The following is a 15,347-nucleotide window of genomic DNA, read 5'->3' as shown; positions in this document are numbered from 1 at the left end:
GACCAGAGCGGGTTATGCGCGACGATTCCACTGTCCTGCATCGATTCGGTATAGAACGGTTGTGCACCGTTACAAATCGATATATTCATCCCGAAATGGCGAGCGGGTGCTGCTTTGGGGGGCGTTATATCTCTTTTTAGGATATCTTCCTTCGTAAAACATACTTATCAGATACATACGCTTCTGTGGGGGCTTCGAAGAGAAATAGCTATTTATTTGTTATAGTCATTATTTTGTTATAACGCGCTTCGTTATAGCGGGGTCTGGCTTTATTATGTATCCTTATAATTATGAGAGTTGGAGAAAATGATATATATTCGTGTTTGAAGCTATCTTGTGTCAGTCTGTTGTGAAATGAATTTTGAAGTGTTTCGCCTTGGCATTATATGTAGGGGCGCAGGCTCTTTCGAAGCCGTTTTCAGGGTTGTTGCCCTCGCACCGCACTGAAAATAGAGAATGTTATTACGTTTAGGAAACTACATGACGCTCTTGTATATAATGTGCCCTGGAATCTTGCATGGATATGGAGTTAAAGAAATGATATATGGTGGTATAGGTATTGGTTGTCATTAAATTTATCTAACAGTACGACTTTCACAAGTTTATGGTATGCACGGATTCTGCCTGAAGCTACGGATATTTTAGTAATTGCAGCCATGTACTGTATGTCCACAACGAGTACCGTACAAGAATAGAGTACTGCATAGTCATGCCTCGCACAGTTTTGTATCCAGGTTGACTATAACGTTCAGAATGCCTTCCTTGTTAACAGCAATATCATTGATTTGGGGGATGGAATAAAATCAAGCGGAGCATCCATCAATTATCACATTACACCATCGATTGTTCCTTTCATATAAAAGATATTGATGAGAGCTTGGTGTGCGTGTTTATAGGGGTGATCATTTCAGTTCATTTTATTTTGTAGTTAGAGCTACACTACGTTACCCAGTCGAGCATTTCGCCGTGAGCCTGCGAGGACGATAGTGCGCATGCGCGAAAGCAGAGAGGAGCAGAACTTGCGCGGCGCATGACGATTCCTTTACTTACGGCGTGGTTCGGGTGTCCACTGAGATATGTGAGAGAGGCATAATTTCCTTTCCTTAAAACCAACTTTCATTTCACTTTCCTTCCCTTACGGTGCGGTTCTGGTGTCCACTGAGATATATGAGACAGGCGAGACATGCGTAATTTCTTTTCCTTAAAACCAATTTTCATTACAATTTCCTTCCCTTACTGCCGCGGTTCGGGTGCCTGTCTCCATGGCAGGCGTCGCATGGATCACACTTACTGTTCCGCTGAACGCATCAAAGTTCACTGGCGTTTTAGTAGAAGTAAGTGGTTTTTTTTAAATAGTAAAAAAAGAAAGGAAAAGGTTTTTTCTAGCCCTGGTATTTGCCATCGATACCGAAATTTGGCTTTGGGGGAAAGGAAATGGCGTAGTGTCTGTCTCATATCGGCGGACACTTGAACCGCCCGGCAAGAGAAGGGTAAAAGGAAGGAGTGAAAGAAGGGAGAGATGTGCCATAGCGGTGGGCTCCGGAATAATTTCGACCACCTGGGGATCTTTAATGTCAGTGACATCGCACAGCACACGGGCGCCTTAGCGTTTCGCCTCCATCGAAACGCAGCCGCCGCTGTCGGGTTCGAACCCGGGAACTCCGGATCAGTAGCCGAGCGCGCTAACCACTGAGCAACCACGGCATACCCCACTTTGATGACCTGCGCATGCGATGCCACCGTGACGTCTGCGAGACATGTGTAATTTCCTTTCCTTAAAACCAATTTCCATTTCATTTTCCTTCCCTTGTGGCTGCGGTTCGGGTGTCAGTCTCCATTGGGTGGGTATCAGTACTGTGTACGCAGCACTGAGACAACTGCGTGTTGCTTTACCGATCATCGGGCACTGTTTACCTCTGTCAAAAGAATTGAATAAATAAACAATATGTTTTACCGAATACTTCTTCAATGCTTAACATTTTAGTCTCAACAACAAGCTCGACAACATGCGTAACAAAGGGGGAAATGCAGCTCTCGCTACGTATATCCTGGCATAGCTGAGCTAAGCCACTTCCAATTTTTTTATTCCAACATCAACATTACAGATGCTAAGGACCGTGAAGTCGCCGTGGTGGCTGAGTGGTTATGGCGCTCGGCTGCTGGCCCGAAAGAGGCGGGTTCAATCCCGGCCGCGGCGGTCGAATTTCGATGGAGGCGAAATTCTAGAGGCCCGTGTACTGTGCGATGTCACTGCACGGTAAAAAACCCCAGGTGGTCGAAATTCCCGAAGCCCTTCACTAAGGCGTCTTTCATAGCCTGAGTCGCTTTGGGACGTTAAACCCCCATAAACCATAAGGGCCGTGAAGAAAAAGCCTTTAAACAGGCTTGACGTGGTGCACGGCCCCTAAACATGGCATTGGCAACAATTGAGGACACAAAAACAACGTATCAAACATGGAAAGATCTGGTACAAAATCAAGAGATGAGCAAGGATAATTACAAGATAAGCAAAGAGTTTGATGAAGTATAAGGCTAAGGTGGAAGTGAAAAAAAAGGAATAAAAGTGTTGGTACGAGGTTACAATACATTTTGCAAAAACAATATTGTGGCTATGAAACACTTCCCTTGTTTAGAAGCGATGGAGCATATTGTGTGGCATTTGGCAACGATAGTTGGCTCGTGCTCGAGGTATTTTCTAGAGTTCAGTACTGCGAGTATTACATGCGTGTCGTTTACGAGTCAGGCTTGCCATGATCACCTAAATTTTTTAGTCTGTTTAATTTCGTTAGCATATCGCTTAATGAGCATTGTTTAAAAATATCAGGAAGTGTGATAATGTTCATTTTCTTGAACAAACTTCCTCAGGACTCAGCACCTCTGTTGGGTCATTTTTTTCAGTTTCCTCTACTGATTGTCCAGTACTTCCTGCTTTGGAAGCACAGCGCGGGTTCTTAAAGCAGTAGCGGTGAAGACGTCCCCTGGAACTGCTAGGCCTCGACAGATTCAAGGCGGATTCAAGAGATGGCTCCTACTAAAGAACCAATCAGCTTCATTAGCTGGGAGTTCAGCATCCCACGCGGGACCATGAAGAAAATGATCAGGGAGTCCTTTCCCAACCTGCACGTAGCCAACGAAGCTCGCGAGCTCATCGGGGCTTGCTGCACGGAGTTCATCCAACGCCTCTCGGCCGAGGCCAACAGGATATGCAGCCGGCAGGACAAGAAGGTCATCTCCCCGGGCCACGTGCTGGGCGCGCTGGACAGCATGGGCTTCGGCACCTACCGCCAGGATCTGGAGGCGGTGCTCAAGGACTGCACGGCGGTGGCGGCCAAGCGTAGGCGCCTGAGCACGGGCCTCAAGAACCTCGGCATTCCCGACGAACAGCTGCTGCGGCAACAGCAGGAGCTCTTCGCTGAGGCGCGTCAGCGGCTGGCGCAGCAGGAGTGGGCGCTGGCGGAGCAGCAGCAGCAGGTTATGCGTAGCCTCGGTGGGCAATACGAGGAGGGGCACTGATGACCTGCCTACCTCAAAGCACCGTGGCGGAAGCTGTTTCTCCCCGTGTCCGTGCTTGGCGGCGATCTCTGGCGTTCTCCATGCAGGGCCACTCTGACGCAGAGGGGGTCGTTGATTAAAGACACCTTGAGCTTGAATCCTGCGCTTTCATTTCCTTGTGCAGTCGAATAGCTGCAGTTTTTTACACAATCTGTTTCTGTGCATAACATGCAGAAATAAGAAATAATAATAATAATATTACTACTACTACTACTACTACTACTACTACTACTACTACTAATAATAATAATAATAATTTATTCACAAATGTACAACTACAGAAGTCAGGCTCGCCTAAGCCATGACTGTGGCTTGCCACGCGAATCCTGTCAGTCAACAGCAACTCTCGACCGGAAAATGACTTTTTGTAGCGAGAGAAAAAAAGAAAGCACAAAAAACGGGAAGAAACCAAGAAGTTTCACAATGGCACAGAAATTATGGTTTGGTTTATGATTTGTGGGGGTTTAACGACCCAAAACAACTCAGGCTATGAGAGACGCCGTAGTGAAGGGCAGCGGAAATTTCGACCACCTGGGGTTCTTTAACATGCACTGACATCGCACAGTACACGGGCCTCTAGATTTCGCCTCCATCGAAATTCGGGCGCCACGGCCGGGATCGAACCCGCGTTTTTCGGGCCAGCAGCCGAACGCCATAACCACTCAGCCGCCGCGGCGGCACAGAAATTAAAGTATGCGACATAATTACTGTAAGTGCAATTTCTTCAGGTTTATGTGAATGTCAAGTATAGACTTTCAGAGAGACAAGAGAAAAATAACATTATCACCCGTCAGAAGGTTGACAGGGATCCGAGGGGCAGCTCGGTGCCAGCCATGTCCTCCCCCTCAGCCATCGACCGGAATCTCCTGGATCGCAGCAGAGGGCAGGGCGAGACGGATCACTTTACGTGTCCCTGTTTTTCCTCTTCGAGAAGCAGTGCCTTCCAGGACTCATATGCTCTGTCAGATTTTTCTCCAAAGCTGCATATCGATCATGTCCGCTAAGCCCTCGCAACGCTTGCACCTGGGGATAAAAATCTTTGGGCGCCACTTGCTATTATGCTTGGGATTTGGAAATACTGTGCTTTGTAGCTTACGCCACACAACCTCTTCCATTTTGGTGTGCTGCTTACACACTTTTGGGAGTACCGCTTTGCCTAATTTGTAATGATTTAGGATTTCTTCATACGTATACTAAGATCGTCATCGAACTGTAGGAGCTCCTCATCGCGCGAAGCGGACGGGGTTGCATATGAGATGCCACTGGGACCACGGAAGGTAGCTAATCCTCGGGCCAGTATGCGCGATTTCTCGCTCCCCCTCAACCCTTGGTGCATGCGTCGTGTCCAAGGGAGCGCGACCTGTTGTGACAGTGGTGGGCCACGGCTCAAACTCGTGCTGCTATGGCTGAAATGTGGCCCGCGTTAAAGTTTCGAATCACCGACTTTGACACACTCAATAATTTTGACCTGTTGTTCAGTGATAGGAGTGCAATGGCCAATTCTTCGGCCACCGTTGCGGTCAAGTGTCGGATGCTGCAGCACGCTGCCGGACCACCGTTTTCCGTAGTTGTTGCCGAATTGCGCCCCATTATGTCCGTGCATTCTGTGGCATCTGTATACAAGGCGTACTGGCATCTCTATACAAGGTTGCACTGTGTATCGCTTGAAGCTCCAAAGCAAGAGGGGTGCAAGTATCCGCGCTATATGTTGCGCGCCAGTTAAGATGAGGATGGGAGGGACTATAAACTGCGGTAACTCCCTGCAGTGCTGTGGAGCGACTGTCTGTGAGTGGACAGTATGACCATGGAAGAAGAGTCTGTAAACGATGAAGCTGAAGCGACAACTTGTGTGCACCGTTTACCTCACGCTGGTCGATGAGTTCAGTGAATGTATTAAGTTGAGCGTACTCTGACAGAATGGGTATGAGTGCAATACCGGGGATATAAGTCATGGCGCGCATAGCCTCCCGATTGATTGCTTCGAGGGAGTCCCACTGTCAACGGGTGAGGCGATGAAATTGGGCCTGATACACTATACTCGGCTGGAGGATGGAGCGCACAAGCTGACGGGCAGTATCAGAACGCGCCCCGCCAGAACGCATAACTGTGCGTCAGATCAGACCGGGAGCAGCGTGAGTCAATTAATGGGCCGCGTTTAGCCAAGAGGTCTCAGTCCCAGATGTATGAAGTAGAAGACCTAGAACACGCACACTTTCTACTTGAGGAGTTTGAGAATTGTCTATCTTGGAGGTAAAAGTAGCTGCTTTCCGTAAGCCACATCTGTGTCCACTGAGAATAAAACATGATTTATTACACGATAGGGTTGCACCCAAAGTGAGGAGTCGCGATGTTAAGGCATCCAGCGTTTTCTGCAGCACCGACTGTTGCACAGACGTATCTGGATGACAGGACCACAAGATTATGTCGTCGGCATAGGCAATGACACGTACAGAAGGCATTTTCTCTAGGGCTCGGACAAGAAGTATAGAAGTTACGTTGAATAATGTGGGGGTGAGGACGGAGCCCTGGGATACACCGCGGTTGGAGGTAAGGTGACCAAACGGTTTCCTATGGACACGTGCACTGAAGGGTCTGTTTGTTAAAAATGAGTTAAAATGCATAGTAGGTGCGAACTCATAGGTCTAGCGCACCAAGGTTCTCCAGAATGGCCGAGTGCTTCACGTTACCGAAAGCTTTTGACACGTCGACACCAACGATCACCCTGGTGCCTACTGTTGAATTGTATGTTATCTGTTATTTTAGCTGTAACATGACATCGCATGCAGACAAATGCGGTTTGAATTCGATCATGGTACTCGGAAAGATTTTCTTGTCCTCCAAAAACCGGTTCAGCCGGGCATGAATCACATGCTCAATCAGTTTGCCCACGCACGACGTGAGCGAGATGGGACGCAATTGCTCGAAACCCGGCCGCTTCCCCGGCTTCGGGAGGAGCACGAGGTTCGCGTCCCTCCATGCCGCCGGCAACCGACCGGCCTCCCAACACTCCTGGATGAAGGCTGCGATGATGTCTGATCGACGCGTCATTCAAGTTTCTGAGAATTCGATTTGAGACCCCGTCCGGACCCGGTGCAGTCTTGGTTCATAGACTCTCAGGAAAGATCTCCGGCAGTTTGTTAAGAAAAACCGGAACATAAGCGCAATGCATGGCCTCACCATACGTCGGATTTGAATGAGGAACAACCTAAAGGTTATGTTTTCTAAGTGGTCTCGTCGGGGAAGTTTCGCGTTTAAATTCACTGTACCAATAATGCTTAAGGGCGACTGTATCAATGAACAACGATTTGAAGCTTGGGAGCCCGAGTACACGGAAGATATTTGCAGCTGACAAAATGGGTGACTTTTAAGCAATGTTTTTAAGAATATTCTTTAAAATGCTGTCAGTCCTGCATATCCAATGATCTGAGCAAAAGGCAAAGATAGTAATACCGTATCTTAACACACTGTACTCGAAATCATGTAAATCGTTTTTTTCTTACAGATAAACGCACAAAACTTTTGATATTAAACAACAATCATGCCACTGACCTCAGTTTAGAACAAACATTAGATAAGTGGTGATGCCATGTTAAGCTACTGTCGAAAGACACTCCTAGATATTTAAAACATTCCACATATTCAATTGGTGAACATTTACAAGAAACGCAGTTTGAAATGTGCAAGTAAATAGGAACGTTTTTAAATAACAAGTTTCTTTAATGGAGAATGAAAACAGTCGAGCTGTGTTTTTTGGAAGTTGACATATATTCCGTTGTCCGCAAACCTGCGCGTTGCATTTTAAATGTCATTTTGCAACAAACCAGAGGGCATTTTATAGCAAAGATGCTTTGCCAGTAACGCTGTGTCATCAGCATATTACACCAAAGACTTGGAAATGACCAAAGGGAAGTCATTGACAAAAATATTAAACGACAATGGAGATAAAATTGACCTCTGAGGTACACCAGCATTCAGCGGCAACTTACAACTGAAAACGCCCTTAACATCGGCAGCGCCACTAGATAACAATTGCTGCGATAGTTTTCGAGAATGTGATTAAAAGGCCCACGGAGTCCCAACAAATAAAGCTTGCTTAACAATATTTGATGGTTCAGGGAGTGAAATGCTTTTGCTACATCTCAGAAGAGAGCACACATGAAAAGATTGATCAAACGCTGAAAACAGTTCATCTGAAAATTCCTCAAGAAGGGCGAAAGTACCACGCAGAAAAAGCCAAACTGGCGATCATTCAGGACAGAAAATTTGTTAAGAAGACATAATGCAAAAAAAGAAAATTTTCCAACACCTGGGCAATTACAGGTAAGACAGAATTTGGCCAGTAGTTTAGTTTTCAATCTTACCTTATTTCCTGACTTGTGTAGGGGTAAAACAACTGCAGTTTTCAAGCGTTCATGAATTTCTTCACCCTACAAAAAACCATTCAGTATGGAAAGGAGAATATCCGACAGAGCATTAATGTTCCTGCGAAGGATGTGTAATTGTATTCCATCATATCCAGTAGGCTTGTTTAGGCGAAAACGGAAAAGAATCCCTTCAAATTCACATCTCGAGATCCTAGGAAGAAAAGCTGACTCGGGTATGGATTCCATTATCGAACTACAGCTAGTAGTTGGAGTAACAGCCCTTTGCGACGCGGTTACAAAGTGCGTATTGAAAGCACCTGCTACTGCTTGCGGAGGATGACGAAAAGATTCGATAACTGAACATTTATTAGAATTCATACTTCTGAGATAATTTACCGAAAACCAAGTTTTGCTCACATTACTTGAAGATATCTAGAATTTATAAAAAAAAGTAACGGTGCTTGGTGCCGCGCAAAAGGGCAACCCTATTTCTTGCTGACTTGTGTCCTAAACGCAGAGGTTTCTTGGACTTCTTTTGTACCGTTCCCACAAATATCTGGTCTCCCCTCTAACGAATACAATTCTAAGCCGTCATGTAATAGGCCGGAAAATTACACTAGTCTGAAGACCAGCACATGCATCCCTGCCTGGTAATGAGACAGCCCACGAGTTCGCCCGAGGCTTTTCCTTCCGGGCCGACCCGAGCGAGGTGGTCTTCACAGACAGGAATCGCATGGTGGCATACAAAGAAATTGCACAGCACTATCGTTTGCAACGAGCTATACTTCCTCCAGTGGATAGGTACTTGACCAGATACCAAGCCATCAATTGGCGCCGGTTACAAACTTACGCCTTACAAAACCCGGCCCTCAGGAGTCTTATGTACCCAAGGCCATTTTCGGAAAATGCGCAAACAGGGAACTTAGGGCCAAGTTGGACCACAGAATATGGGAATGGCCTCATGCCCCCCCCCCTCCCCCTAGGAGGGACGAGGCATAAAGACGAAAGACCAGTGGGAGACCTTACTACTGAGCTCCGACCCGGCGACTCAGCTACAACTCGTCCGACTGGCCGAAGCCGCCGCCGAGAGTCATGACCTTTCGGCCGTCGTCTAGCATAGAGTTTCTGACTGTTAACTAGAGGGAAAGCTGGCGGCGCTGCACCTGAGCCACCATGGGCACTCAAAGCATCATGTGGCGATGAGCTACTTGGTGCGGGACAGTCAGTTTTTTTTTCAGGAACAGAGAGTGGCGTTACTAAGATACCCCGTTCCGCCCACGGCGCCTACGACTTTGGCGCAAACGTAGTGCGCAAAAGCCATAGTAGCGAAAACGCAACAGCATACGACGACAATAAAACGTTCTTGTTTTTCGAAGCGCCATAAAAAAACTATTTAAAGTATTGAAGCTATAAAATGTTTTCAAGAACATATTTCTTTTTAAAAAAAGCGCCTGTTAAGCATGAATTGTTGCCTTTTGTTGTCTGCAATACTTTGCAAGTAGGAGAGCAAGCCATCGATAAATTTGGGCAAACTTTATAATTTCATGTTTTCCTGCTCGTTTGTTAGCATTTATAGACAGGATGTTGAATGTTAGGACATAGTTTATTATCAAACAACGTTTGTTTTTTCCTTATTTTTGGCCAAAAGTTGTGGTTCTGCATTCGGTAGCTCTCCGCCCCATGATGCTTAGAGCGCCTAGGGTGGCTCAGGTGATCTCGAGGAAGCTACATGCAAACTCCCATAGGCGGGCGTCAGACTTCCCTCTAGTTAATAGTAAGAAACTCTATGTCGTCTAGGTGGGTAGCCCTCTGGCTACCCTCTTTCTGTTGGACATAAAGTTTTCCTATCCTATACGAAATTGCATTAAGAATTTCTGACCTCATCCAGCAGCGACCCTTTCTGACGGCTTTAGTTACCAACCGAGTGCATTGTAGTTCAAAGTTTTTCATCTGCATACAAAACCTTTCATTGACTTTTCCCGCTGAAATTTCTTTAGTTAGCGATGCCCAATCAAATGAAACAATAAGATTATCAAGCTTGGATTGATTGACAATAGGGATAAGGCATTTACGTTGACGAGAAGCAATTACCGTATTAGGGATTCTAGATGCGTTCGGTAAAGCAACAACAACAACAACAACAAAAACAACAACAATAATAATTTTATCCACAAATCTACAAATCCAGTTACAGAAACCAGGCTCGCCTAAGCCATCGTTGTGGCTTGTCGCGCTAAGCCTCTCAATCAACAGAAAGACTCGGCCGCAAAACTGACTATTTTTTTTCGGGGGGGGGGGGAGAGAAAAGAAAGAAGACTGTAAAGAAACCAAACAGATTGCAATACATTACCAAGCACAGAACAGGAAGAAACCGAAAAGCTTCACAATGGCACAGAAAGTGAAGTATACAACATAATTATTGTAAGTGCAATTTCTTTAGTTCAATGCGAATATCACGTATAGACTCAAAGGAATGAATTTCACAGGAATAATAATAATAATAATAATAAAAATATTAATAACAATAGTCTTTATTACCGCTTTGTATACAGTACAAATGAGGTTCAGGCCCGTCAAAGCGAACAAGAGGCTTGCCGGACAAGGCCCGGCAGTCAAAACAAAGCCACCGCGGCGGCTTTATTTGTGTGAGGCAAGAAACTGTTAATTTAATGGTCATGCCTGTACACTCATTACCTGGTACATGTCTCACAAAGCCTGAACATGTGTTTCTGGGCCAGGCATTCCGGCTGGTCTTGCACGTAGTGTTTAAGCAGACAGCTAAGAGGCACCATGAGCCGAAGAGCTGAAGGAGAACAAAAACATGACTGTAAATTTACGGGCACTACATACAAGGAGGAAATTAATTTCTTTCATTACTCTGAAGGCCTGAAGGCATACAAAAAGAGTGAGGGAGCATATAAAATTTGTAACCGCTTTTTGGAATTTAATACAGCCAGAGATTGCAGCAATGGAGGCAGGAGCATGGCAAGAAAAGCACAAGCATAAGATTAGACAGAAAATAGGCAAGACAATCAAGGTTGATGTGGCCCACAGGACAATATATGGGAGGCGCCAATGCTGATAGCGGTAGTGTTGTGGTTCGGGCACTATTAAAATAAAAGTCTCGAGGATGCACAAAAAGCAATTTAGCCAGCGACGGTAGCCACAGGCTTTCAATGCTTTCGGTTAGGTTATTTAATGTGTGCGACTCATAGGATGTATTCATGATAATTAAGAAAGCAAAGGAGGATGTTCTAAACGAAATAAAAGATCCTCACAACAGCGCCATACAATAAACAGCTAAAAGGAGAGATCAGTAGTATGAATTGCAATGATACAGTGCATGTACATCCTTACGTGAAGACTTCACGCCACAGGGTTCAATTTTAGCTGTGTAGTGGAGTATTCAAGGCACCCATCATAATGTAAACTTCTGTACGGTGCGGAAAACACTGGTGTTAGCCTTTCAAGGTCCTTTCAACTTCAAGGACACTGCGAGTTTTGCACTTCGGGGATCAAAAGCAGACCATACGGCCTGAAGGCTTGACAAGCTAATATTTCAGGGAGCTTAAATTTTGTTTAATATCACTTCCAGTGCACTTAATTTCCTCTAACATGTTGCAGTTTCCTCTGCAATGTGCCAAATACGAAGCAGAGCAAGCGTTCCAATTTTTCATCTAGGTATTGTTTACAAACATACATACTCGAGCTGTTGGTTGCTATGCTGTTGTCTTCTGCCCGAGATATGTTTGCTGCAACCATAAAATCACCCTATTTAGAGGACGATGGATGCTTAATTGAATTGAGATGAATAAATCAGCGACAACTAAATCAAACTCTGATAGAAATGAGTTCGCAATGTACTCAGTTGTGTACAAAGTGCCCTAAAGGGTTGAATGCATTTTTCTCGTGCATTTATTCTTTTGCGTCTTTTTGTTGCCGAACATCAGTATAGCCATGCATACACAGATAATTTTACACAGAGGTCAGATTAGACATTTGTGGCACTGACACAGTTAATCGCAAGGGAAGGCTCGAGTACTGGGTATAGTATAGGATAAACTTGTGGTCAAGATAGATGTAAGGGAAACAGGTGCGTTTTATTGACTAAAGAAATCAGCTGTAATGCAGCGGCAGAAAAAAACTGCAATGTGTTAGTGGGAATTAAATGCACTAGAAGTGATAATGCACAAAATTTAAACGCCCTGAAATATTAGCTTGTTTTAAAAAATAGCTGGTTTGCTGCCAATTTTCTTTTGCAGTGCAAGCAAAAATTCGGAACAAGTCAGCTGTAGAACAGACTTCCTTTCTGCAAAGTATCACAACAAACAAATTTGTTTTTGATACACAAGAAAATTTCATGACTGCTGCAGGGCATGTGATGACAATGCCAATAGTGAGCCAATTGCTGCTGCCACAAAGCAAAAGTGGCAAAAGCCCGCACACATCAGGGTCACAGATCAGATTTCTCCGGTAACAAGACAAGTTTCAACGTGCAAAAGAAGTGTGATGTGGTATATATGGGCATCATTACTGTTCTATGCACGAAGTGGCAAATCTAGTATATTCCTGTCCTGAACGAAAAAATAGCAATGCGTTCATTGATGCCCTAATCATACCAAAGGAGCTTAGGGTGAACAGATTGTCTGGAATTTTTGTCAAATTCGCCTAACAGCATTAATATCAGCCAAGAAGCAAAGTGCCAGCAACAAGGTTGGTAAAAGCGGGGCCTTACACAGCGAAACTGGTTGAACAAGCAGACAGCTGCCTTGTCTTTCATTCATACAAGCTTGGCAGATAGCAAACATGAAAGAGTTGCCTCACTTTTTTCTCAGAGCAAAGCTAGTGGATTGCTGTATCACTACACGTAGCATGTAAAAGCAACAATAGAAAACAGGAAGACAGCACAGAGGCAAAGAAATGTCAGGGGACAAAGCCTGTTTTGCTCTGTGGGCACACACAAATAACACATTAGGGGCCTCCTATCGGACGAACAGTCGCCTGCAAAATCAGACTGCACCCTGAGCAAGATGTGGTAAATGACTGCATACACATCCCAATGTTTTTTGCATGTCAAGAAATTTCACTGAAGTAGTAATCACGTCATGGAGCACAAACTTTTAACGGAAATCAAAGCAAACTGTGAAGTACTGGTTCAAAGCTCTGGTGGGAGGAGAAAAACATTGCGGTGACTTTCTCTGTTTCACTGCACTGAAGCGCCAAGTAACATGCACATTCTGCATAAAAAGAGCACACAGCAATGCAGTATGTCAAGAATTGGCAACTCTTCAGTAGCGTTAAAGCATGTGTTTAAGCACACATCCGGCCAGTTTGCAGATGGTAAGAGAAAAGTTCCTTGGACGCATCTGTCGCGTGAACAACTGCAACACTAGAGAAAAGCCTAGTCTACACATCAAACCAACCTGTCATTACACACTCGAGTGACAAATTGAAAGTGAAATTTCGTCCTGCTTAAAGACCAGCACAAAAATCATAGACTTGAACATCTTTCTTGCTGTGTGCAATCAGACTTAAAGCATAAACAGTGTTCACATAGACTGATCCTAGTATAACTACACCTACATGTGAAAACTATGGCAGTAAGTTCTGCAGCTGAGTGTGGATGCATGCAATGTGTCACACAATGCAAGTTGTGATCCCCTTTGAAAAGAACTCTGTTCCATATGTACGGCACTTGACACCTGTGAAGACATCCGATGCAACGCTTCCAAAGAATGGTTCCTTGCTTGAGAAGCACTCTAGCTGAGAGGTGAAGGATGTCGAACCTTGCAGCAGCATTCCCCAGCACATGACTTCCTAGGATAGGAGTGATGCATCAAAGAGGCACAGTATACACACTGTCACCTGGAAGGCACTCAACACTGTCTTTAGTGCGTGAGCTTGAGTGCAATGCAATTTTCATACACACAAGAGAAAAGACTTTCAAATATGTGGCATTACAAGGCTGTAATTATCAAACTAAGATTTCACGTATGACTGTAAAAGATGCAAAAAAATCACTAGTACCTAATTAAACTTTCTTTGTAACAGATATTTTTTTGTCATCGCTATCGAAATAATGGAGGAAGTAAAACAGAGCTGTGAAAACAACTTGACTACGGCCCTACCCCACCATATGCAAACAACATGCTCTTGGTGCTTGGTGGCAGATGTACCATGTTGATGGGTATAAATAATCATTACATATTTATTTTTTCTTGTGTTGCAGTCAAGGCAAGTGCTACAAGGCACATTGTAGTGGAAGGCCCAAGGTTAACTTAACCTTAAAATATTGAACTGCATTAAAATCTCACTACATGAATGCTTTTGCAACTGCACTTATCAAAATGCAGATGCCAAGGCATTGTGTTTGTGTGCAATGAAAGAAAACCATAGACATGCAGCAACCCTACGAGTCACCCACACCCGCATATTGTAGTAATCTGAACACTCGTTATGTGTTTTGGCTTTACAGTCAGCACTGTTTTGATATGATGTTTCTATTTGCACAAGGCTTCCTCGCTCAATAGGCTACAAATAAATGTACCATAGTATTCATAACTATTTGCAAGTGATCAAAAAAGGGTAGGAGCATGAGAGACTTGTTATGACACACCCGAAGAAAACCACCAGCCATCAATATGAATAACCTTCCATTCAGCCATCTGAAGAATGGCAACATCAATTGAAACCAAGGAATGCACAACACATGTCCTTATGCTTTCCATGGTTTCGATGGCTGTTGCTTTTCTTCAGATAGCTGTATGCAAAGTTATTGTATTGGTATTCAGACTTCATTCCTTCATACCTGCCACAGTGTAATGAGCTCACCATTTTGAAGATTTCTATGTGAAGCACAGGGGAGAACGAAGAGAAGAATGGTGAGTTGGGCGAGTTGGATGCAGTTCATTTTGGCGGTAAAATTCAGCGCGAACGGACGAAGGACACAGAAAAGGGGACAAAACAAGCGCTGTCTCGCAACTAAGATTTATTAGGAAGGAACGCAAAAATATATACATATACAGAAAAACGACACAGGTGCGATAGGTACGAGGTACACAGATAGCGACGAGGGCACTATCACCTCCAACGTTCAAAAACCCGAATACACTGCGTCACAGATCAAACAAAAAAGGTGGTACATCAAGAGGCATCTAAAAAACCAATCTCGCTATCATATAACGGGACCGAGGGAGTGCTGACGCAGACATCTTTTTTCTTTTCGATGAAATATGCCTCCATTATCTCTCTAGTGCGCTGGTCGCGATGCCGGTAAAACACGGTGGGTTTTTTTTTTTTGAAATCTGCTTTGCACACCTCTTTATTTTTCTTGGTGCACTCTGCACAGTGTTGAGCGATGCTTGAACGAACGGTGTCTGAAGAAAGGTTATCGTGTTCCATGAGCCGAACGTTCGTATGCACAGTTCGTCA

General features: G+C 44.6%; 1 pseudogene across 4 annotated transcripts in view; it reads left to right on the top strand.

Annotated features, from left to right (window-relative positions):
- Positions 1-3,650, top strand: part of LOC144130204 (protein Dr1 pseudogene) — a 38,562-nt pseudogene extending 34,912 nt beyond the window's left edge. For all 4 annotated transcript variants that reach the window (XR_013314008.1, XR_013314007.1, XR_013314005.1 and 1 more), the window contains one exon: positions 2,899-3,650. The product of XR_013314008.1 is annotated as a protein Dr1 pseudogene, transcript variant X4 (transcript). The remainder of the gene's footprint in view (positions 1-2,898) is intronic.
- Positions 3,651-15,347: the final 11,697 nt, after the last annotated feature.

Source organism: Amblyomma americanum, chromosome 4, assembly GCF_052857255.1.
Source record: "Amblyomma americanum isolate KBUSLIRL-KWMA chromosome 4, ASM5285725v1, whole genome shotgun sequence".
Lineage (NCBI taxonomy): Eukaryota > Metazoa > Arthropoda > Arachnida > Ixodida > Ixodidae > Amblyomma > Amblyomma americanum.
The sequence above is the reverse complement of the archived record's forward strand: the minus strand, read 5'-3'. Positions and strand labels throughout refer to the sequence as shown.